The sequence below is a fragment of the Manis javanica genome, chromosome 4 (assembly GCF_040802235.1).
Source record: "Manis javanica isolate MJ-LG chromosome 4, MJ_LKY, whole genome shotgun sequence".
Taxonomy (NCBI): Eukaryota; Metazoa; Chordata; class Mammalia; order Pholidota; family Manidae; genus Manis; species Manis javanica.
In genome coordinates this window covers 58,700,894-58,724,879 of record NC_133159.1, presented here as the reverse complement: position 1 = coordinate 58,724,879, position 23,986 = coordinate 58,700,894, and positions in this window count along the sequence as shown.

Below are 23,986 nucleotides of genomic sequence, written 5' to 3'. Positions count from 1 at the left end.
CCTGTTAGATTTATGCCAGCCAAACTGTTCAAAAACAAAGACAAGAAGTCTTGAAAGCAGGAAGAGAAAAACAACTCATATACAGGGGAGCAATATAATTAAAGGCTCGTCCTTTCTCAAAAACAATAGAGACTGGGAGGCAATAGGACAGCATAGTTAAAGTAGTGGGAGAAAAAGACAGTTCACCAAGAATTCCAAATCTAGCAAAATTATTGTTACAATGAAACTAAGATAATCATCATTCCTATATAAACAAAATTGAAAGGATTTGTTAATTGCAATCCTAATCCGAAAGAAAAACTAAAGGAAGTCCTTCAGGCTGAAAGGAAATTTCAGCAGACAGTAACTCAAATTGAAAAGAAGAAATAAAAAGCAAGGGAAATCATTAGTCTATAAGTAAATATAAAAGAAAAGAAGGAGAGAAGAATCGAGGCAGAAAGACTGAGATAGAGAGACAGTCAATTTCTCTTTGATTCTGTGAATTTCTCAAAGAAAGAAAATGTTTTCTATTCTCTCTCTAGAAATTTTAGCTTGTTCAAAGTGATGTGATAACTAAAAATGTTTGATTCATTTTGATAGCAGTGCTTTTTTGGAGACTGACCATTGCTTTCTGTATTATAGACTCATAAAACCACTCTGAGTATTGCCTCAGTATTTTCTTTTATTCTATGAGCTGTCCAATGTCCATCCAAGAAATTCCTTCTGTGCCTATGTTAGCCCAAACATTTGTGTTGTTGCAATTAAAGTTAGATAATATTCATTTCTCAAAAAATAACAGTGGCTATTTTTTCATAATTTCATGAAATAATTATATTTATTAATTAACTGCTCTGCTAGTTTCTGGGGTTACATTAGTGAAAAAAACATGTTTTTGCTCTTATAGAGCTAATAATTACCCAGATGATAAGAATTTTAACCAAAAAAATCATACTTCTTTTCAATTAAAAGCATGGTAAACTCTACAAAAAAAACTATTATAAGAATAAAAAATAGAGACCTTAACTTAATATGGATGATTAGAGAAGACTTCTCTGACTTTTAAATTGAGACCAGAGAATAGGTAAAATCAGAATATTTTCCAGAGTTACTAAAGTAATTAAAGTAACTAGTCTTTTAATTGATTATATTTGTAAATCATTTCCAAATATCAGAAACGCTACATGAAGAATCACAGCACATTTTTTCTTTATCAATTGTCTACTCACTCATCAGATAAAAAAAACGATTTATACACAGCTAATCTCTCTCCAATCCCAAGATGAGCTTAGAGCATATTTACATCATGGAAACACTCGATGTTATTGATCAGTGGGTAGTAGCCTAGCTAGAATCCCTTTTCATAAAAGTTTTCTCCTGCATCTCACTAATTGTCAAGGAAAAAGATGACATGACTGCAGATCTTTAGCATTTAAAAACAAACTGCATGCCTGCAAGCCACAAAAGAAGGTCACATGAATAGCTTCAGTGTTATATTGCCAACATTCTCCATTACTTGAATATTTAGGCCATTATTTTTAATTGCATCTCTAGATACAAAGAGGGTCAGCACACCATATTTTCAAAGAGATGCTTAAAACTTAAAAGCGAGTACTGTGTGAACCATGAACAATTTAACAAGCCCAAGCTTCAAGAAACATATAGTTTTTTAACAAACATGTAGTAGGTTTAGTTGCAAATAATATAACATTTGCAAATTAGCAAAATATTATTGATTTCTGTATCTCTTTGGTATTTTCAGCAAGTGTAACAGATGTAATCTGTGTGTAAAATATTTCTTATCTCAGAGATATATAGAATACATCAAAGAAAAATTACATTTATTGCGAGAAAAATATTTTGTAAATGTAAAGCTTTATAGCTGCGAAAAATGGCAACTATTCAAAGTATAAATATCTGCAATTAAAGGAATTGTCTTTCACACACAAAAAAATATTGCAGTTGTATTGGTTTAAAATATTTTCCTTTAAAAATCATCAAGCAACTGTGCAAGATTACAAGCAGAATTTTTCAATCATGACCACAGGTGCATATGGTGTAAATATAAAGCCAGATTTTGTCAAACATTTATGTAAACATCAAAACTTTTATTTAAAATTATACTGGAGGTCTGAGGTATGTAAAGCTCAGAATAATACTTAGTTTTATTAATATTTATATATTATATGTAATATATATTATGTAACATAATATATTTATTATAAATTATTTCTGTTGTAAGAATAATTTAAAGATGAATCAAGGCAACCTTTATCTGCAGACATATTGGTTATATAGATACAAAATCCAGGAAACTCTTTATGGAAATTATTAGGATTACTGGAAAGTTCAGAAAAACTTTTAGACATGAGGTCAGTATGCAAAAACTGATTTCATTTCTATAGACCATGAACAAAAATTTTTTAAATATTATTTCTAAAAATATTATTTCAACAGCAATAGCATTAAAAATATTTAGGAATGAATATGTGCATGACCTTAAAGGAGAAAATTAAAATATTGGAAGCATAAAAGAAAGACTAAATATTATTAGAGCTACACCATGCTTATATATCAAATGGCTCAATGTCATGAAGATGTCAAATTAATATATAAACTTAAGGCAATTGCAATAAAAATCCCAAAGAGATTCTAAAATTTATATATAAGAGCAAAGGGTCAGACTAAGGAAAATATTCCTAAAGAATATGAATAAAATGGTGGGACTTATTTTACCATATATATTAAGACTAATAATAAAGTCATAGTAGTTAAAACTGTGCAGTAGTAGTACAGAATAGTAATGGAACAAAATAAATATTCTGGAACAAAATGTATAATGAAATTTAATGTTTCAAAAAGTGGCATTGCAAACCAGTGGAGAATAGAAAAATAAATGGGGTTAGGGCTATCCATTTGGAAAAAAAATAGATTTTAATTACCACTCCACAAAATACACAAAATAAAATCTGTGAATGGCTTGCAAAGAGTCAGCTTGGCTACACTGAACTGTTCCCTGGAATTCCTTTCTTTGTATGTTTTTGGCAGTTTGGTTTGACCCCCAGAGAAACTTGCTTGTGACTTGAAAGAAGGAAAAGAACAGTTGTCATGTTTACTCTCTAAGGGTCAGTGTAGGTCAGGCTTTCTTACAGCTCATGCACATATGTGCTGTCTACTGGCTGACCTTGTTGGCATGGACAGTAACTGAGTCCCATAGCTCCTTGAGCTGCAATGAGATATCTTTTACCTTTTCCATATCCTGAAACAGTGCCTTTCTAGCTCTGTGACAAGAGTGGCAGGCAGCTTCTCTTGGAGTTCATCTTTAGCTACAAGGTTGATGGCTTAGAAATAGGGAGAGGCCAATGCTGCCCACTGAGAGACAAAGGCAGGTTCCAACTTATTCCTCACACTTCCAGTTTGCTAGCTTTCCCATTTCACTTCTGTTCGTGCTTCCCTACTGTCTGCCAGATGACTTTGGGCTCTGCATCAGATGCAGAGGAAAGAGCAAAAACCGGACTGCTTTACCAGATCCCATAGTAAAAGAAAATCAAGTCCCTATATAAATTCCTTATTCTACATCATTCCTAATGGTTCTGCTTCCCTAACTGTAACAATTGATACACTGCTTTAATGTGATAGGCAAAACTATAAAACTTTGACAGGGCGATATGGGGGGTATTTTTGTGACTTTGATAGAGAAAGCCTTTTTAAAGCAAGGCACAATACCATAAAGAAAAGATATTGAAAAATATCATTTAACAAATTTTATTAGTCAAGAGATATTTAAAAATGAAAAGACAAGCTCAGACTAGAGATATTTGCAATACATATAACTGAGAATGGATTAATTATCCAGAATATGAAAACTATTCCTATACCTCAACCCAATAAAAAATATGAAGAGGATGTAAATAAGTGGTTCATCAAGTGTTCTTCTCCAATTGCCAATGAGCCTATTAAAAAATGATTTATTGAAGTGATAGGAAATGCCAATTCATAGTATAATAAAGTCCCTTTTACACCTTCATGTTGGCAAAAGTTAAGAACTCTGACAGTATCAAGTGTTGATCAAAAGTGTGGCTAAAAGCCAAACTTATACACTGTTGGCAAGGGTGCATATTCATACAACCATTTTGAAGAAAAATGGCAGTAACTAACAAAATTTAACATGTAAATTACTTAATCTAGCAAATATATTCTAGGTATATTCCCAAACAAACTTTAGCTTGTGTATCCAAGTGGACATACACATATATTTTTAAAGTGAATTCTCAGCAGTATTATTTAGAATAGCAAATACTAATTTTATTTATAAGAAATGAATAAATGTATTATGTGAAATTTATATAATGCTATGTAATACTGAAAATGAATGAACCAAAGTTACATGAATTCATATACATGAATCTGATGACCATAAGGGGAGGTAAATGAAGCTACAGAATACTTGAAGAATGATGGCATTCATATATAAGTAAATCCATATTATACAATATTAAGTATGTAGCATATATTTAAGGAGATATACATAGGTTAAACAATGTAAATGTATGGGAATGATAAACACCAAATTCAGGATAATTAGTATCTTGGTTGGGCAAGGAAGTGGGTTGTAAAGAAGATAGAGGAGATTCTGATGAGGAAGGGCTGCAAGGGAGCTTCAACTGTACAAGAATATTTAATTTCTTAAACTGAAAGAATCTCAGCAGAAACTAAAGATACAAGGCAAAGGATCCCTAAAAGACTCCAGACACACACCACAGGACTGTCCAATGAACTGTCCAGAGCTGCTGCCTCCCCACCAGTCATGGAGCTGTCCCCATAGCGGCCAGGGACAGAATCACAGCTGAAACACACATAAAACTCTTTTTTTTAAATTACATATTGTCTTGCTGGAGGTTTCAGTCCTGGGCAGGTTCACTCTGGGTTCAGTGAGACCAAATCACAACAACAGAGTGCTCATGCTAAAAGGGTTTACACCAAGCCTTATTGTCACAGTGCCAGGTGGAGTGCTAGCATCCAGCATGTCTGCAAGATGTCTCTGTCTCTGCCCTCCAGGCTCCTCCACATCACAGCCACCTCAGCCTCTGCCCTTGGTGCTGCCACTGCCCAGGCTCTCACACAGCGACTGCAGAGCAGTGGTAGAGCTCTTTATATAACAACACAATCAATAATAGCTCACTGTCAACATGTGTGCAAGCCTGTGCCTGCTAGCACTGCATGTGGGCAGTGGGCAAGTAGTTCAGGGTCAGGTGAGGATCCTGGTCATGGAACTTCCATTTTGCCTACCCATGTATTTGCAGCACCACGGTCAGAGAGCACTGAAGGAGGAAGTTGCCACTACAGCCGTTAATTCTGGAACCATGAAGCCTCGGCCACCATCTGCTCCAGCATTGGTTGCTCTTGACCCTACCAGTTTCTTCACATGACTCAGTTTTAAATCAAAGCTTCATATAGATGCTTTCAATTGGTGTACACAAAATATATCTATACTGTTGGTGAAAGAAAAACCATAAAAGAGGTTTGTTCTTTTCTTCTTTAGTAAAATGAAGATAATAGGAATACTTACAAACAGAGGGTGTTCAGAAAAGTTTAAGCAAACTGCAATGACACATTCCATTAAAGTGAGAGAAAGGGAAATTTCAAACTTGACCTGTATCCTTCTATACTATTTGCATGTTTATTCTTTCTACCATGGGCATGTATTTTTTATCACATTACATGCAGAACTTCTGTACACAAATTTCATTAAGTCCTTACAGGGAAAAGAATGAGCCCTTCTTGGTTTTTACATTCTACTTGCTGGAATGCAAATATAATGACTGATTTGACCAGCCACTTTAAATCATAATCAATATGCTTTTTAGCATATTGGTAAAATAGCAAGAGAGAAAGAACCTAGATCTCTTTTGAAAGTGGAGCTAAACTTTGGGCTAACTAATGGTAGACACGTTTACATGAGGAAAAAATAAATGTCCATCTTATTTAAGCTACTTTTGGGGCCCGGGTGGATGGTGGGAGGTCAGGTCTTTTTACTGGCAGCCCAACCTGATCTAAATTGACATAGAAAGTAATGTCATTTAAAAAAAGACCTAATTAGAAATTAATCTTAAGGATATTAAATAGACAAATATTTGAAATATTGGGATTAAGTCTTGCCCTTTTATAAATCACTGTAGCAAAATTCCATGGAAATTTGCTTAATCTTTCAGAGGAGTTGATCAGAATAAATGCTTCACATCGCTCCAAATAGTTATGTTGTCTTATTTTTAACCTACCACATTTCTGTCTCACCTGAAGGAAACTGATTCCAGGAAGTTCATTGTGGATTTGGTGATACCAAATAAGAACAAAGGAACGTTAGGGGTAAAAGGGTTTAGAACAAGCTTTATTCTCATGGTGGCAGCTTGAGTCCTGGAATCACGGCTGCCTTCTGGGGCATTTGAGATCTGCCTCCATCTCTGCCTATGGGCCTTTCTGGCACCATGCCTGAAAGCACTGGGTGGAGCTCTTTATAGAGAGTCAATAATAGCTCATTGCCAACAGGTGTGCAAGCACACACCCGCGAGGATTGCACATGTGCAGTGGGCAAGTACATTAGGGTCAGATGAGAATCCTGGCTGTGGAACTTCCATTTTTCCTACACTCTACCGCTCCAGGATTCTTGCCTCACAGTCTAAGAGCCTCTGAATCTTCTGTGATGGTCCTTGTGCAAGAAAGCTGAAATATTGTAGCCAAACTCTACAGCAACAACAGAGGCTACAACAATACACAAATAACAACAGAAATTATGATGATATACAAATAACAAATAATAGTTATCCTCAAGCCTGAGGAGATTAATTGCCAGCAAGTGATCATTCCAGCTATATTCAAACCACTTGTACTCAGAAGAGTCCATGACTCATACTTTTCATGCACACCCAGCAAGCAGCAGTTTTTGCTAGGGTGTGTGACTGATCCACACAGACAGTAGGGGACAGCAATAAGACACATATTTTAGTGACACCAACATAGGTGAATCTTGTCCATCAGGTAGGATGCATACAAGAGAGTGGTCCTGTGATAGGACTGTGGAAAGAAGGGGGTCCCATGTAGATCTAGTATACCACACCTTTACCCCTCTCCCTGTGGGAGTTGCCAAGGGGTCTATGTTTAGTGCTACTGGAGGTACAGGAATTGGCCATAAAGATAAAACTAAACTCCCTGGTAAGATGCTCTTAACTTCCGGCCATTTAGGGTACACTACTGTGATCTTTTGGGGCCACTCTTCCATTACTCCAGGAACACACAGGAGGCCATCCTCCAGGCCTTGTCCCCAAGGTGCCAGGAGAGCCAGCCATTGCTGGGCCATGTGTCAAAACACCCAAAGCCACATCCACTGAACCGAGTCTCCAGGATTTAGTGTAGGTGGTGTTGGTAGCAATATCTTATTCTGGTGGCCAAACCTCTGCTTCAACAATTCCTCCTTGGTTTGTACTTGCAGTTGTACAGAGGAGGCAGCAATGTGTGTTAGCATGTCTACAGGGCTCAATGTCCCTTTCCAGGGCTACTCATTCAAATGACGCAGCACTATCCAAAAGTGAACTGATTATCTCTGTAGACTACTAGTGTCTGACTTCAGGCCAGATTTTAACAAACCATTGTACCTCTCTATCATGCCTGTCCCAGTAGGACTATATGGTACATGAAATTCTACTTTATCCCTAATTATTGCACCCACTTTTGTAGTGCATCAAGTAAAGTTGGTTGCCTTGATCACTCTCAATTACCTGTGGTCAGCCATAGGCAGCAAGGAGATACTCTAGGTCCCTTTAGTTCACTCCTGCTGGGCTCTTCTGATTTCTCCAAATGATAAAGGCAGGCCCCACCAATGGGCTACAGCCCACATTATCTTCTGCCCTGTGTGCAACAAACATTGCTATAACCATTGGGCCACATCAAAGGCAGGCTTTCCTTCTAGCCTGGTAGAAGGACCAGCTGTCAGTGCAGACAACTAATAGGGAAGGCTCCAGGGTAATCACAAAGCCACACTGTCCGCAACTCTGCCCATTTGATTTCTCTTACCCTCATCATCATCCATCCGTATGCCTTAATCTTACAGTGGAAAGCTACAGCCTTCCATTTCAGTGGTTGCCCATGGCTGGAACCATCTGTGTACCATGCATCTTCAGGTATAGGGGCTCTTCCCTCCCAATAAGGGCTCTCTGCTGTAGGTATTCACCCCACTTGGCCAGTGTATGTGTTTGTGCCATGCCAGTCTGCAGCTTGTGGGTCCCGTCTCATACCCACCCCATGATGGGATAGGTGGCTCTAACCTATATCAGGGACATTCTGGTGATGGGCTCCACAGCCAGCAAGGCATGGTACATGGCAGCCAATTGCTTCTCTGTTTGGGTGTACTGTACCACTGCTCCATTCCAGAATTGTGACCAGAATCTAGTAAGTTGCTGAGTTTGTTCAAGCTGCTGCCAGAGTCCCTAACCATAATGATCTTCAGTCATGTGGACACCCAACTTGAAGGGCCTTGATAGGTCTATCACATTCAAGTCATTCACAGCCTTGACTACCCAATTTGCAGTGGCAAAGGCAAATACACATGTTTCATCCCAGTCCCTTCCGATACTCTTTAGTAATTTGTGCTAACTGTGGGATAAACACTCTGCAGTAGCCTAATAGACCCAAAGCAACTTGCCATAATGCCACATTTGTCTATAAGGGAATCAAAAGTAAGCATAACATCATATTAGATGCCCTATTCCCAATGGTATTTGGGCTTGTTTCACTCTGATAGCCTTACCTCCATACCCACTATAACAGCAGGGGTCCTGGCAACCCTCTCAGGTTGCCATTAATCAGTGAGAATTCAGCTCCTGTGCCCATCAGAGCAAGGACACATTGCATATTCATTAGGTACCAATGAATTGATATTTCAACACGTGGCCTCTGTTCACCACCCAGTCTTCCAAGGTGGGTCCCCTCAGTCAAACTGTATTACCCAATCATCTTCCTATGAGAGCCCAGGCAGGGTCAGCTTTCTCTCAAGCAGGAAGTCCTTCAGACTCACAGGCCAAACCTGTGGCTTTATCTCCAGCTTCCATTTATCAGTCCTCCTCACCTTAGCCAACAGCCAAAACCATTGCTCCAGCTTCACTTATTGCCACAGATCCAGTAAGATTTTATTTGATTTCCCATCCAATTTCTGCCTGCTCCTACCCCTATTAAATCAATCCACATCTGGGTCATAATGACCTTCATGGGGCCCTTTAGACCCTTCCTCTCAGTAGTGGACCATACTTCCTCTGTGCATGCATCACTTCCAATGAGTTGTCAGGGAAGCCAGCTTTCCCATCTCTGATCCAAACAGAATAATTCCATCCAACCCTACATCCCAAAGGCACAGGAACCAGAATGATATGGACTCCAAGTGTTTCTGCTTAAACCAGGAGCTTAAATCCACCAGCTCGCCCTGTGTACAGGGGCAGAGCATAGAGTGCTCCATGACCTGGGGAGGCGGTTTTGCCTTTCCTGGAGGAACCTGTGCTTGGTGCATCCTTATTTTCTTGACTACAACTGGGAAGGATTTCATAGAGGAGGGGCTGGTGCCTCTGGCATCACCTCTACCTCCTTGTTCTCCCCCAGCTGCTCCACTATTTTAGGGGCTGACAGAAGCTCTCTTGTCCTGCAGAGCACCTGCTCTGCTACATCCTTCACCTTTTCCACAGTGCCTCGCAGCAATGCTATCCCAGTCTTCAACAGCTCTCTTACCTTCTCCTCAATACCTCACAGCTGGTATTTTCACACCACCTCTTCTTGTGCTTTTTGCAGGAGTATGTCCTTCTCTTTCATGGCCTTTTTCTCTTTCACAGTATTTACAGTGCCACTGTTTCATTCTGCAAATAATCTTTTAGCTTCTCACAGGGGTACATTATTGTCCTTCTTGGCCTTTGCCTCTTTCAAAGTGCATCACAGTGATGTCACCTCATTCTCCAACCCATCTGTTACTTCCTCCACAGCACCTCACAGCCTTTATTCTTGTGCTGTCTCTTCTTGTGTTATCATTGCATCCTTTACCATTTCCAAACCTCCTCACAGTGACACCATCTCAATCATCAACTAATTTTTTTCTTCCTGCATGACCCTTACCTCTTCTTGCGCTTCTCATGGAGCATGTTCTTCTCCTTTATGGCCCCTAACACTGTGAGGAATACCCAACCCATGGTTCCTGCTGCCTTGTGGGTACTCTGTTCCTTTAAGGAGTTCCCTATTTTGCAGAGGGTCTCCTCTACTGCCTCAGGTGTCACTTCCACTTTCCCCCAGTCCTGGGGAGCAGCCAATCCTCTAGGAGGAAAGCCATTTTGGATCACATGCCCATTGGGGGATATCCAAGTATCTCCCCATCCATAGGGACTGCCCTCTGAAGTACCCCTCCCATGAGGGCAGATAATTCCATTTTTTTAGGTCTGCAGTGAATCCTGCCAATTATGCCAATTGTTTCACCTGAGAGGGATTGCCCTAGGGCAAGTTCATTCTGGATTCAGTGAGACAGAATAACAACAAATAAACATTATGGGTAAAAGGGTTTGTACCAAGTTTTATGCTCACAGTGACAGGTCAAGTTCTGAAATCACATCTGCCTTCTGGGGCATTCACAATCCACCTCTGTCTCTGCCTCTGGGCCTCTCTGCCATGTGCCCCAGAGCACTTGGGTGGTGCTCTTTATATATAGAGTCAATAATAGCTCATAGCCTACATGTGTGCAAGCATGTGCCTGCAAGCATTACATATGCACAGTGGGCAAGTAGTTTAGGGTCCGTTCAGGATCCTGCCCATGGAACTTCCATTTTCCCTACAGTTTCTCAATTTATTCTTATAAATTCTACTTTAAAGCAGAATCCATAATTTAAAAGATCCTGCACAGTGTTAACTATGGTGCACAGATTATTTTTTAGTTCTTAACTTTTCTTCCTTCTTAATATAGCTATAAATTAATCTTATTATTATATTTTAGGTATTATATTTAATTAATTTAATTATTAATACATAGTTAATTAAATTTTTAAAAATTAATGCAAATCTACTTCATGTTAGGCACTGGGTTAAGTGCTGTAGATGCAACAATGAATGCTAGAATCCAATCCACAGGATGGACTCAGTTTAATAAGGGAAGTTGGGCACATAAACCTTTACCATACATTGTGAAAAGTACTACAATACACTATTATTAAGGCACTGAAGTATTAATTGTGGATCATATCCTACTAATAACAGATTAACATTTAATACCCTTACTCTAACTTCTAGCTTTTTAAAAAAATTTCTTAAAGTTGTGTCTATTTATTTCCCCCGTTATTATAATTAAATAGTCTGATACTAATCCCTAGATATGCTACCATTTTTGATAAACGATTTCTAGTCAATGTTTTTAAAACATCAAAGTTATTAATTCTATTCCTACCTTTGAAGTACACCAACTTTTTGCTAGATTTTTAGTCCTTGAAAACTTATCTCTAATAGCCAGATGGAATATTTAAAAATATACATTGATAAGTATCAAATATTACCCATTTTCTACTCATTGGCTGAATTTAAAGCAAGTCCTCTAGCTAAAAATAGTTGGCTTCTCTTTGTCTATAATTTAATTGTCTTGTAAGTAATGAACTCACATTTTAGAAGAATGCTAAGTCATTAATCTTTAGTTTGTGGATCAATCAAATATTACTGAAAACTAGATATTTTACATGTATTGTTTCTTCTTTGTTTATAAGGATGATCACTTCATCACTATACAAAGTAACTTTGTATCAGACAATTGATGGTCTGAGTAGATATTATAGTATTTTTGGGGTGTCAAGGTCTTTAGTCTTAGAAACAATATTAGACCTAACTTATATTTTAATGCAGCATAAGACTAATAATTATATTACAAGTAGAAAATTTGGCAGGCCATGATGAGAATTAGGGGACTATTGAGGAAGCTGAAGTACTTCAGTAAGACAGCGTGTAAGCATAGTCATGCCTGACTACAAGCACATCCATATATCTCTTATTCAATAAGCCAGTAAGATGCATTATATTTTCAAAGGCCAGATGCTTGGAGGCAAAACAAATGACTAGCATGAAAGAACTAAGCCAGCAGATACAATCTCATAATGAAAAAAGTTCAGGGAAAGAAGTGGAATGTGAATTGTGTGGCTATCAATAAAAGCATAATATTGACATGCTCCTTCTTTGGGAGGCAGTGAGGTCAGGAGGAGTGGTAGGCTGAGAAAGTCTGGATCTCAGGAGACGCAAGCAAGCTGCATGCTAAATGTATCAGAGTTGATGAAGTATACCCTCAGGTAACCTAGCAAATAATGAATTATAATCATCTAACAAAGGCTAAAAATAAGAAATCACCCTAATATCCCCTTTCCCTTTGAGCCTTATGCTGGTGGCATTCTGCAAACAGAAATAACTGCATTACTTAGAATACTTTTCAGTTCTCAAAAAATAATAATAGGTCTTATATATTTGCATGACAAATATCATTTAAAAAGTCAACATGTGTGTTAAAAATTTTTTTACATAAGCAGTGTTATCAAGAAGTGTTGAAAGAAAACTATGAGATCATCAGTAATTCCTTTTCTACTAAATTCACTTGGAGAACTTGGGGTGGAGTAATTTTTATTAGTAGTCAACCACATTTATGCAAATAATGTGATGAGCATTCATTAGATATACCAGTTAGGTAGTTGGGTTTACTTTCAGCATATATGCATTCAACATGCATTTACTGCACTCCTGTATCCCTTACTATGCCATATTCTGTGGAGGAACAAAGTTGTGAGAGACATGAGCCCTGTGCTAAAGGAGCTTATTGTATAATGCAAGAGATGAAATGACTAATGACACTACAATATAGAATATGGTAAGTGCCATTAGAAAGGTACAATAAAAGTGCTATGGTGGTTCAATAATGAGGAAAGAAAGAATAACATTTATTCACTCACTCAACAAATATTTCAAGGACTCTTGTAGACATTGGGGATAGATTGGTAAACAAGATAGACAAAGACCAAGCCCTTCTGTGCTTTTACAAATGTTAACACACTATCTTCATGAGAACTTGGTAAGGCAAGTATTTTTCTAAAAGGGTGACTGTTTTACTATTTGGAGTATAAATAATGGTCTCCCAGTAGTGTTGAAAGCACATGGCTTAGAATAACAGGAAATTCATTCTCCCTACTCCTGACCTCCCTAAAATATAGCCAACAGTGCTAACATATGTCAAAGGACCACTCCTATTTGTTTTAACTTTCTGGCCAGGAATAGACTTTAAAAGCTCCTAATTTGAGGAGCGGGTTCTCTAAGGCTGACATCAGATGTTGTTGCACAGGACTATTCTGCAACACTACATCCTCAGGAAGGTTGAGGAAACCAGGAATGGATTTAACAATGGTTTATACTGAAAACAAGAACCAAACCAAAAGGAGTAAGACTCCCTCCCAGGTAGATCCTAAGTGTCTGAATACTTCATCCTGGTCTTCTTCAATAAGCAATGCTTATATTACTATACAATGACTTTTTATTTTTGGTTCTGAATAATAGCACTGTGGTATTGGGATTATCAAAATTAATATAGTAATGTTCACTATATTAGATTTTTTAAGGCAGAAAAGACTACTAGATTTTAGGAATATTGTCAGCAATGAGAATTAAATCAAATGTATTTTTTTCTGGCTAGCCCAGGGAAGCAAGTTAATTAGAGTATCTAATTCCATGATCATTCTGGGTAAACCAGTAGCATTTCATGAATTTAAAAGACTGTTAATATTGATAATAATACTATATTTTTCCAAATCCTTCGTATTTACAACGACATCTTATATCTCTTTAGGGACACAAATATTAATGATTAATATTAGGTATTATCTCTGATTATCACAGTAACTTCAGAATGTTATTCTCATTTTAAAGATGAGGAAACTAAGGATCGATAAGTAGGAATATCAGAAACCATAATTCAAATAAAGTTAATAAAAAGCATTTTATTATACTAAATAATAAAATATTAACTGTTTTATTTTATGAATAATAAAATCTGTCTACTAATAGATTTCAACTAAAGCTATGCCTCAGAATCAGCTGTTGACTTTCCAAAAAGCAAATAACCTGGTACCATGCTGAGAACCATGAATCAGAGTTTCTGTGATGGAGTCTCCATTGTTATTTTTTAAACTCTCAACTGGTAAATCTGGTCTAGGTTAATGGACTAAGACCTGTCAAATAGCAAACTGAATGCAAGATGCTCTAGTATCTGAATGAAATGAGAGCTAAAAAATAATGGGAAGAGTTCAATTGGAAGGAGCATCTGTTTCTCTGAGACAGAAAGAAATAATGAGAGAAGTAGTGCTCACAGTTTGCATAATTGGGCATTCAACTGTGCCCAGCACAACTTTCTCTGATGCCACTATTTCCAAAGTGAACGTGGTAAAATTACTTGTCCCTTCTAATGAGGAGCGAGTGGACACAGAAAGAAATGCTATCACCTTAATTGCAACTTCGGATTTCTTCCCTTGCCCGGATTGAGGGCTGACGCCTGGGCCAGCGCATCAGTAGCGCTCAGGCTGCTGCTCCCTCTGCCTCCCCCTGGCTCAGCAGGCATGGAGGACTGATTGATGCAGCCAAGCACACGCATACTCTAATCATTCTAACCGAACCCTACCAATCAGACTTTGGCACAGAAAATGAAATTTATTTGGCCTTCCTGATCATTCATTCATTCCTTTTCTCACTCATTGAGGAAACACTGAAGGCCCACTATTGTTTTGAAAATAGTGCTTGATACTAGGAATATAACGATAAGGAGTCATGCACTCTGCAAACAGTAAATGGCAGAAGAACCCTTTCTACATATGTCTGGCCTCCATTTCCAGGTACTTTTTCAAATACTAATGTGCCATGTGTCATAGCTTTTCATTCAAAGTCACTTAAAACATTTATCTAAGTCTTATAATATGTTCGGTGCTGTTTTTAATCATCTAATTCCTAGAACGAACCTATAAGACAAATACTATTTTTATCTATTACCAAGAACTGAACTGAGAGTTAGAAAGGATAAAAATAAAGGTCACACAGATAGTAAGTGATAGAATAGAGACTTGAACATAGGTTCATGACTTCAAACCTCATCCTTTTAACCATTATTTAAATTCACTGTTTGACTTCTTTGAGGGTAAGTATATTAACATCTAAGACCTGTGGAGAACCCTACAGAGAGGCTGTTCAGCTTCTTAAAGTAGGACTATATTGTTTTGTCAGTAAATGATAAGAAGGAAGGAAGGGAGGGAGGAAAAATAATGCATCTAAGTCGTCAAGGTCAGGAGTTCACTACAAAGACCACTGGAATTGCACCCCCCCCCACATGCCTCCATTCATATGAAATGTCAGCTTCACTCAGTTACAAATAGATTGATAAATTCAGTACTTTCTCATTACTGATCAGCAAAAATCTGATTATTTTTTTTCCCCTCTTCAGAGAAGAATGATTTTTTTCCACTCCCACTCATCAGCTGTGATGCCATCTCCAGCTGGGTCTCTGGACGTCCTTAAATTGTTTGGTTGGGTTGCTGGTTTGATTGGTTGATTTGCCTTAGAAATGTGACTGGTTAAATTTCACTTTTCTTTCAGTTAAATAAAACTGAAATAAGTATTTGATGGCCTCCATGGCCCAAGAAGGTGAACTCTGGCATAGGTGTTGACACTTTCTAAAACAAATTAGACCAGAGAAATCAACATATTTTACTAGACTGTCTATGTGTGCCCTTAAGGTTGTTTGCTTGAATTTAGCCAGACAAGAGTTTTTAGCAAAGGTTGTAGGAAGGAGAGCAGTAGGAATAGTGTGTAAAGGGCAGCAAGAAAAAAGGAAGGTAAGTATGTTCCCTTTTAGTGCTGAGTGCCCTGCAAGGCAGAGCAAATGATAATCAAACTTAAGAACTTAAAAAGCTGCCTTTAGATTTGTTGTCAGTGGTGAGAATTAAACTAATTTTCTTTTGTCAAAAGTGAAAATATGTTTATGCCAAAAAAATTTCAGCATGAAAAGAGATAAAAGGAAGTTGTTTCCTTGCATGATTATGAGAGGAAAAATGCTTTCAATCTCATCTCTGCATTAAGCAAAATTAAATGTGCTGGGGGTTTGCTTAGAGTTCTGAACATAGTGCCTAGAACACTGTGGGTGCTTAGTAAATATCTGTAGAATACATGAATGAATTAAAAGAAATAACAGGAAAATAAATTGAGTCTTGTGACTTAAAATATGGCAAGAACATATCAGAGAATTTCTAAAAATTCATTTCATTGTGACTTCAATAAATGAGTTGGAAACAAAAAATAACGTGATCTTTGGGAAAGAAAACACTTACTTGAAACAAAAAATCTTTGCAAATAGTGAATTTAGTTCAGTTTTTTAATGAAACTAATTTGTAATGTGAGCGGCTGAGAGGATGAGACTCCCCCCACCACACCTGACATAAATAAGAAAACGTCTTTACCTAATTCCATTTGTTTATCTCAGAAGGTCTTCTCTACCTGCTAAGTAGTCACTTTTTAAAAAACATCATAGAGAAACTCACTGAAACCTAATCAACTATTTAAAGAGTAGCTGTTCTCTTCTATTCTGGCTTTGTAATTAGCAATTTCATTATTTTTTCTCAAGAAGAAGAAACACTTCTGGACTTCTTTTGATTTATTTTTATTAGGCAGCTCTCTTGCATCTTCAAGTAGCATCTTTTATAAAAAAGAGTTTCAGTTTTGTTTAGTTTATGCCAATAATAACATTTACATTTTTAGTTACTAATGGATTGAAATGGCTTATTCATGTTGGAAAACAAAGCCCTAATAAAAAAAAAGGAAAATATTGATTCTGTTTTTCTGCAGTTTGAAAAACAGATCTCAGTTAAACATCATCTGCAAGAAAAGTGAATGTTCTTCAAAGGCTACAATAGCCCAAAATGCCTCTTCTAGTTTAACTTAGTTTTCCACATTATAAGCAACAAATACTTGCACATTTCTCTTCAGTAAACCTTGTTTTCCTCCTTATCATGTGCATGATAAAAGAAGAAAAATGTGGCATTGGTTTATTTCCTTAATTCTGAGGAAAAATAAATGGGAGCCAGAATGTATTCTTTAGTGCTATACCCAGTTGAGATTCTTTGAGGAGTAACGGCAGGTCCTGGAGCACACCCAGAAAATGAGAAAAGGAGTGGGCAGGAGGTGGGCAGGAGGTGTTGAGAGAACACAAACATGAGCTGAGACTTCCAAGAATTCCTCTAAAGCACTGACATATCCAAGGCAGGGGTTGGAAAGGGTGACAAAGGAGAGGTAGCTGATTCTTCAATTAGAAATATATCATAATGAAAGAATAATCTTCCCAAAACAGCAAGCCCAACAGTTGTACAACCCTTCCTAAAGGGTTCTGGGTAGTTAGAAGCTGATGACCATGTCAAGGTAATTCCTGCTGTCTTACCAATGGGTTTCAGCCCTGGGCAAGTTCACTATGGATTCAGTGTGACCAAAGAAAATGACAGCAAAACTTTCTTGGGGTGAAAGGGTTATACCCAACTTTATTTCCAGTTGGCATGTCAGTCACTAGAATCCCATTCACTAAGAGCGAGTCTGCGTGTAGCAAACTGGTCTTTGCTTCTGAGCCCCTCTGTCCACACAGCTGTCCTCTGGGCTTCTCTGCACAGTCATCCCACACAGCTCTTCTCTGGGCCTCTGTTCTTGGTGCTGCCACCACTCCAGCCTCTGCTCTGCTCACCTGCAGCCTTGCAGCCCTGCCACCGTGTCATGCCCAGAGCACTGGGCGGAGATCTTTATATAGAGTCAACAACCATGTATTGCCCAGAGGTGTGCAGTGAGCTAGTCAACCAGGGCCAGGTGAGAATCCTGGCCACAGGAACTCTCATTTTATCCACACCTGCCTAAAGCACTACAGTCACCATTAGATGGCCACTTGGATTGCTGAGGTGCTATAACATTAGTTAAACCTAGTACAGTAGAAATGGTTGAAATGCAGGTCTAAAGCAGAAGTTTCCCAACCATGGGGATGATGGGGGAAGTTGGGGTTCCTATGGCCAGGATCCTCACCTGAACCTAAACTACTTGATGATGTAACTGGCCTGCTGCTAGTCTAATGCTTCCACACCTGAAGGCAATTAGCTGTTATTAACTGAGCCACTATATAAAGAGCTCTGCCTAGTGCTCTGGGTGGAGGCAGAGATGAAGGAGGATTAGAGACCTTCAGACTATTGGGTGCAGATGTAATTCTAGTGCTCAACCTATTGCCAGGAGAACAAGCAGGGTAATAAACCCTTTTCCCCCATAACATTTGTGGATAAAATGAGGGTTCCTGTGGCCAGGATCCTCACCTGGCCCTGGTTGACTAGCTCACTGCACACCTGTGGGCAATACATGGCTGGTGACTCTATAAAAAGAACTCCACAAGTGCTCTGGGTATGGCACAGTGGCAGGGCTGCAAGACTGCAGGAGAGCAGAGCAGAGGCTGGAGTGGTGGCAGCACCAAGAACAGAGGCCCAGAGGACGGCTGTGCAGGACGACTGTGCAGAGAGTCCCAGGGGACGGCTGTGCAGGACGGCTGTGCAGAGAAGCCCAGAGGACAGCTGTATGGACATAGGGGCCCAGAGGCAGAGACCAGCTTGCTGCATGCAGACTTTCTCTGAGTGAACGGGATTTTAGTGACTGACTTGCCACCTGGAAATAAAGTTGGGTATAACCCTTTCACCCCAAGAATGTTTTGCTGTCATTTTCTTTGGTCACACTGAATCCATAGCAAACTTGCCTGGGGCTGAAATCCATTGGCAAGACAATGTTCCATTGTCATTCCTCAATCTCACTGAATCATTAGTGAATGTGCCTGGGCTGAAACCCATTGGCAAGACAATTGGTGATATGGCAGGATTCATGGTTGACTAAGGACCAGAACAGGCTTTCCTTACAGTAGTGGTGCTTCAGAGGACTGACCTTATGAATGGGGAGACAATCAATTGTTCCCCATTGGGTAGGTGGTCTGAGGTGGCTTGCCTCCTAGAGTGCTTGGCCCCACCTAAGGTCAGGAGGTAGGTGGAGAAGACCTGAGGCAATAGGGGTGGCCCTTGGTATAACAACTAGGTCCTTTGAGAAACAGAGTGCCAGTGAGGGAACTGTGTATTGACTGCTTCTCACAGTATTAAAAAAGTCTACAGATGAGAACGTGCTCCTGAAAGAGATACAAGTAATGTCAGCATGAGAACATGAACTGCAAACTGCTGTGGATTCATTGAAGAATGAAATGGCATTGATACGAAAGGAGGCAGTACAAGAACACTGGCTGTGAGGTGCCATTGAGGAGGTAAAAAATTTGTTGGTGACTGAAATGGTGACACTACAAGGTACTTTGGAAGAGGTAAAGGCCATTAAGGAGAAGGATGGATTCCTACAAAAAGCACAAGAAGAGGCAGTGCTAGAACATGAGCTATGAGGTGTGTGGAGGAGATACAAGATTCTTTACAGAATGAGATAGCAGCACTGCCAGGTGCTCTGAAGGAGACAAAGGCCATAGAGGAGAAGGATGTACTCCCGAAGGAAGCACAGGAAGAGGTACCACGAGAACACCAGCTGTAAGGTATTGAGTTGAAGTAAGAGAGCTGTTGAAGACTAAGCTGGCATTGCTGCAAGGCACTGCAGGAAAGGTAAAGGGTGTGGCAGAGGAGGCACTCAGGGGAGAGGAGAGAAAGGTGCCATCAGCCCTGGAAATGAAGAAGCTGGGGAAGGATAAAGGGATGGTGTGAGAGGCACTGACTTCCCCTCTATTCAAAGCATGCCCAGTGGTTGTAAAGAAAATAAAGACACAGCAACCGTGAGTTCCTCCAGGAGAGGTGCAGTCCCCTCCTCCGGTCGTGGAGCACTCTATGGTCCATCGCTATACTCTGGCTGAGCTGGTGGATTTGGGCTCCTGGTTTTGGCAGAAGCCCTTGGAGTCCATATCAGCTGGCTCCTGCATCTGTGGGACTTAGGGGTGGATGGAATTATTCTGTTGGGATCAGAGATGGGAAAGCTGGCTTCCCTGACAGTTCATCCTGCCTTGAGGCAGCAATTACAAAATGCCAACCAGACCCCATGAAATCACTCCCTCCTTGATTGGCTTATGGCTGCACTTCATGCTGTGTGGCTTCAGAGTGATTTACCATCCTCCCCTTCTAGATGACAGATGTATGCTGAGTTCCAACAGGTGTTATGGGAGCTAGGCATGAGAAATGCCTTCTATAGTCAAGAAAATTATGGCCCAGATGAGAAGCCTTACACTGCAGGGATGAGAAACATTATGCTTCAAGCAACTCCCACATCCCTCTTCGGGCCTCTAGTGGCCATTCTTGCCCCTCACTTAGGGAAGCCCATAAGTGAGGTTACCAATACAGTAGAAGACTTAGGAGAGGCTGAAGCAATAACATATGGAAAGAAATAAGGTCTGCTACTCAGAGGAGGTATTTAAAGGCCTCTGTGAAGGTTACAAGGACCCAGGTGTGAGTTGATTTAATACAGGCAGGAGAAGACAGAAGAAAACTAGATAGGAAGTCAAATAGAATCTTTTGGAGCTGTGACAACAACTGAAACTGGAGCATAAGTTCCAGCCACTAAGAATGAAGAGGCAGAGGCCAGAGACAGAACCACAAGTCCAGCCTGTGTGTTTTCAAGACTTCCTGCTGGAGAGTGAGCAAGCCTCACTTGAAGTTTGATTGAGAGGAGGGTCAAGATACCTGTCCTGAAGGACCAGGGGGTACTGGAGGCCACATGTTGAAATACCTGTTCATTGATGCCTGGGGAACGTACAATATGTCCTGGCTCTGGTGGACACAGGGGCTGAATGCTCACTGATTTATGGCAACCCTGAGTGGTTTACTGGGATACCTGCTATTATAGATAGATGTGGAGGTAAGGCTATCAGAGATAAACAAATTTCACATCTCCTTGGGAATAGGGCATCTACCCCCAAAGGAGTATACTGTGTATATCTCTCCCATCGCTGAATATATTTTGGGGATTGATGTCCTGCAGGGTCTATGGTTGCAGAACACTGCAGGCGAGTTCAGACTGAGAGGACGTATGGTGAAGGCAGTTTTGAGGGGACATGCTAGGCACCCGCCCATAGCTTTGCCTGCGCCTCGGCAAGTGACTAATACTGAACAATACAAATTGCCTGGAGGGCATAAATAAACTGGAGAAACCCTCCAAGAACCGGAAAAGGTTGGTATTATAAAGTCCACCCATAGTCCTTTCAATTCCCCAGTGTGGTCAGTAAAAAAACTGAATGGCTCCTGAAGTGTGACCGTGAATTACAGAGAACTAAATAAAGTCATACCCCCTATGCATGCTGCTGTCCTCTCTATTGCAGACCTGATGGATATTCTCAATCATGAACTAGGAGCATATCATTATGTTGAAGATCTCTCTAATGGCTTATTTTCCATTGACATTGAGCAGGAAAGTCAGGAACAGTTTGCCTTCACGTAGGAAGGATGGCAATGGACTTTCACCATCCTTCCACAGGGATACCTCCACAGCCCCACCATCTGTCATGGACTTGTAGCCCAGGACTTGGCTACATGGGAGAAACTGTCAACAATGCATCTGTACCATTATATTGATGATATCATGCTCACATCCAATTCTCTTTCAGATCTAGAAGGTGCAGCACCTAGACTGCTGCAACATTTACAGGAGAAAGGATGGGCTGTGAACTGCGCCAAGGTTCAGGGACCTGGTTTGTCAGTCAAATTCCTGGGGATGGCCTGGTCAAGTAAAACTAAAGTTTTACCAGAAGCAGTCATAGACAAAGTCCAGGCCTTTTCCACCCCTCCAACTGTAGCATTGTTACAGGAGTTTTTGGGTCTTCTAGACTACTGGAGAGTTACAAATTCTGAAGCCCTTATACCAGTTGGTAAGAAAGGGCATCAGGTGCGACTGGGATGAGACATGTGCATCTGCCTTTACTACAGCAAAATGGGTAATCAAGGTCTTGTAGGCCTTGAGTGTGATAGACCCGTCAAGGCCCTGTGAGCTGGATGTTCATGTGACTGAAGACAGTTATGGCTGGGGTCTGTGGCAGTGGCTTGAATGAACTCACCAATCTATTGGATTCTGGTCACAACTCTGGAAAGGGCAGAAGTATGATACATCTTGATAGAAAAACAATTGACTGCTGCATATCATGCCTTGCTGGCTACAGAACCCATCATTGGAATGGCCCTGATGAAGGTAATAACCACCTATCCCATCATGGGGTAGGTATGAGACTGGATCCAAAAGTCAAGGAGTGGTATGGCACAAATGCCTACACTGGCCAAATGGAGTGCATACCTACAGCAATGTGGCCCCGTCTCTAGTGACCCCTTGAATGAAGAATTCCAACGCTTATTGGGGCCAGTGACATATACTAGTAAAAACCATTAGTAGTACTTAGAACCATTAGTAGCAGAGAGTCCTTATCAGGAGGGAAAAGCCCTTATACCTAAAGATGCTTGGAATACAGACAGCTACAGTTGTGAGCAGCCCCCAAAGTGAAGAGATGTGGCTTTTCATCCTAAGACTGAGACAATATAGATGGAGGAATGAAAGGGGAAGAGCAGCCAATGGGCTGAGTTGCAGGCAGTATGGCTCATGATCACCCAGGAGCCTCCCCCTAGTATTGTGTGCCCTGAGAGCTGGGCTGTCTATCGTGCCTTGACCCTGTGGCTATCGACATGGTATAGTGCCAACTAGATGGTTTGTCACTGGTCCCTTTGGCAGCAAGAGTTGTGCCAAGACCTATGAGCCTCTGGTCAGACTAAGACAGTTACCATATATCATGTGACTGGCCATTTGCCTTAGGCATCCCCAGGGAATGATGAAGCAGACACATTGGCCCAGGTGCATTGACTAGAAGGAAAGCCTGCCTTTGATGTAGCCCAATGGTTACATCAGTATTTGTCGCACGTGGGGCAAAAGACAATATGGGCTGTAGCCCATTGATGGGGCTTGCCTTTGACCTTTAAAGAAGTTAGTAGAGCCCAGCAGGAATGCATCATATGCTCTACCCGGGACTAATACCGAGTTCTACAGCAACATGGGACAATAGCTAAGGGGCCAATACCCTTCATTAGGTGGCAAATAGACTATATTGGGCCTCTGCCCATGTCAGAAGGGTAGCAATGTGCCATGACTTGTGTAGACACAGCTACTGGACTACTGGTTGGTTTTTATACACGTTGTGCAGACCAACAGACAAGCAAAAGAGGCCTAGAGCATCTCTTTTCCACCTATGGATGACCACAGGTAATTGAGAGTGAACAAAGCACCCACTTTACTGGACATGCACTACATAAATGGGTGCAACAGTTGGGAATCAAATGGAAGTTTCATGTGCCATACAACCCTACTGCAGCAGGCATGATAGAGAGGTACAATGGTTTGTTAAAATCTGGATTAAAGTCAGACACCAATAGTCTATGGGGATGGTCCGCATTTGAATGAGAAAACCCAAAAGGGAGCACTGAGCCCTGTAGACATGCTAATGCATATTGTTGTCTACCCTATGTAAGTACAAGCCAAGGAGGAATCGTTGAAGCTGAGATTTAGCTACCAGAATATTATCTTGCTGCCAGCACCAACTGCACTAAACCCTGGAGACTCCATTAAGTGGACATGGCCTTGGACATTTTGACACATGGACCAGTGATGGCTGGCCCTCCTGGCATGTTGGGGACAAAGCCTGGAAGCTGGCCTCCTGTGTGCTCCTGGAGTAATAGGAGAGTGGCCCTCAAAGATCACAGTAGTATAACCTAAATGGCCAGAAGGTAGGAGCATCTTACCAGGGAGTTTTGTTTTATCATTATGGCCAGTGCACATACCTCCCTTAGCACTTTATATAGACCCCTCAGAAACCTCCACAGAGAGAGGGGTAAAGTATGGCATACTGGACCTGAATGGAACCCCC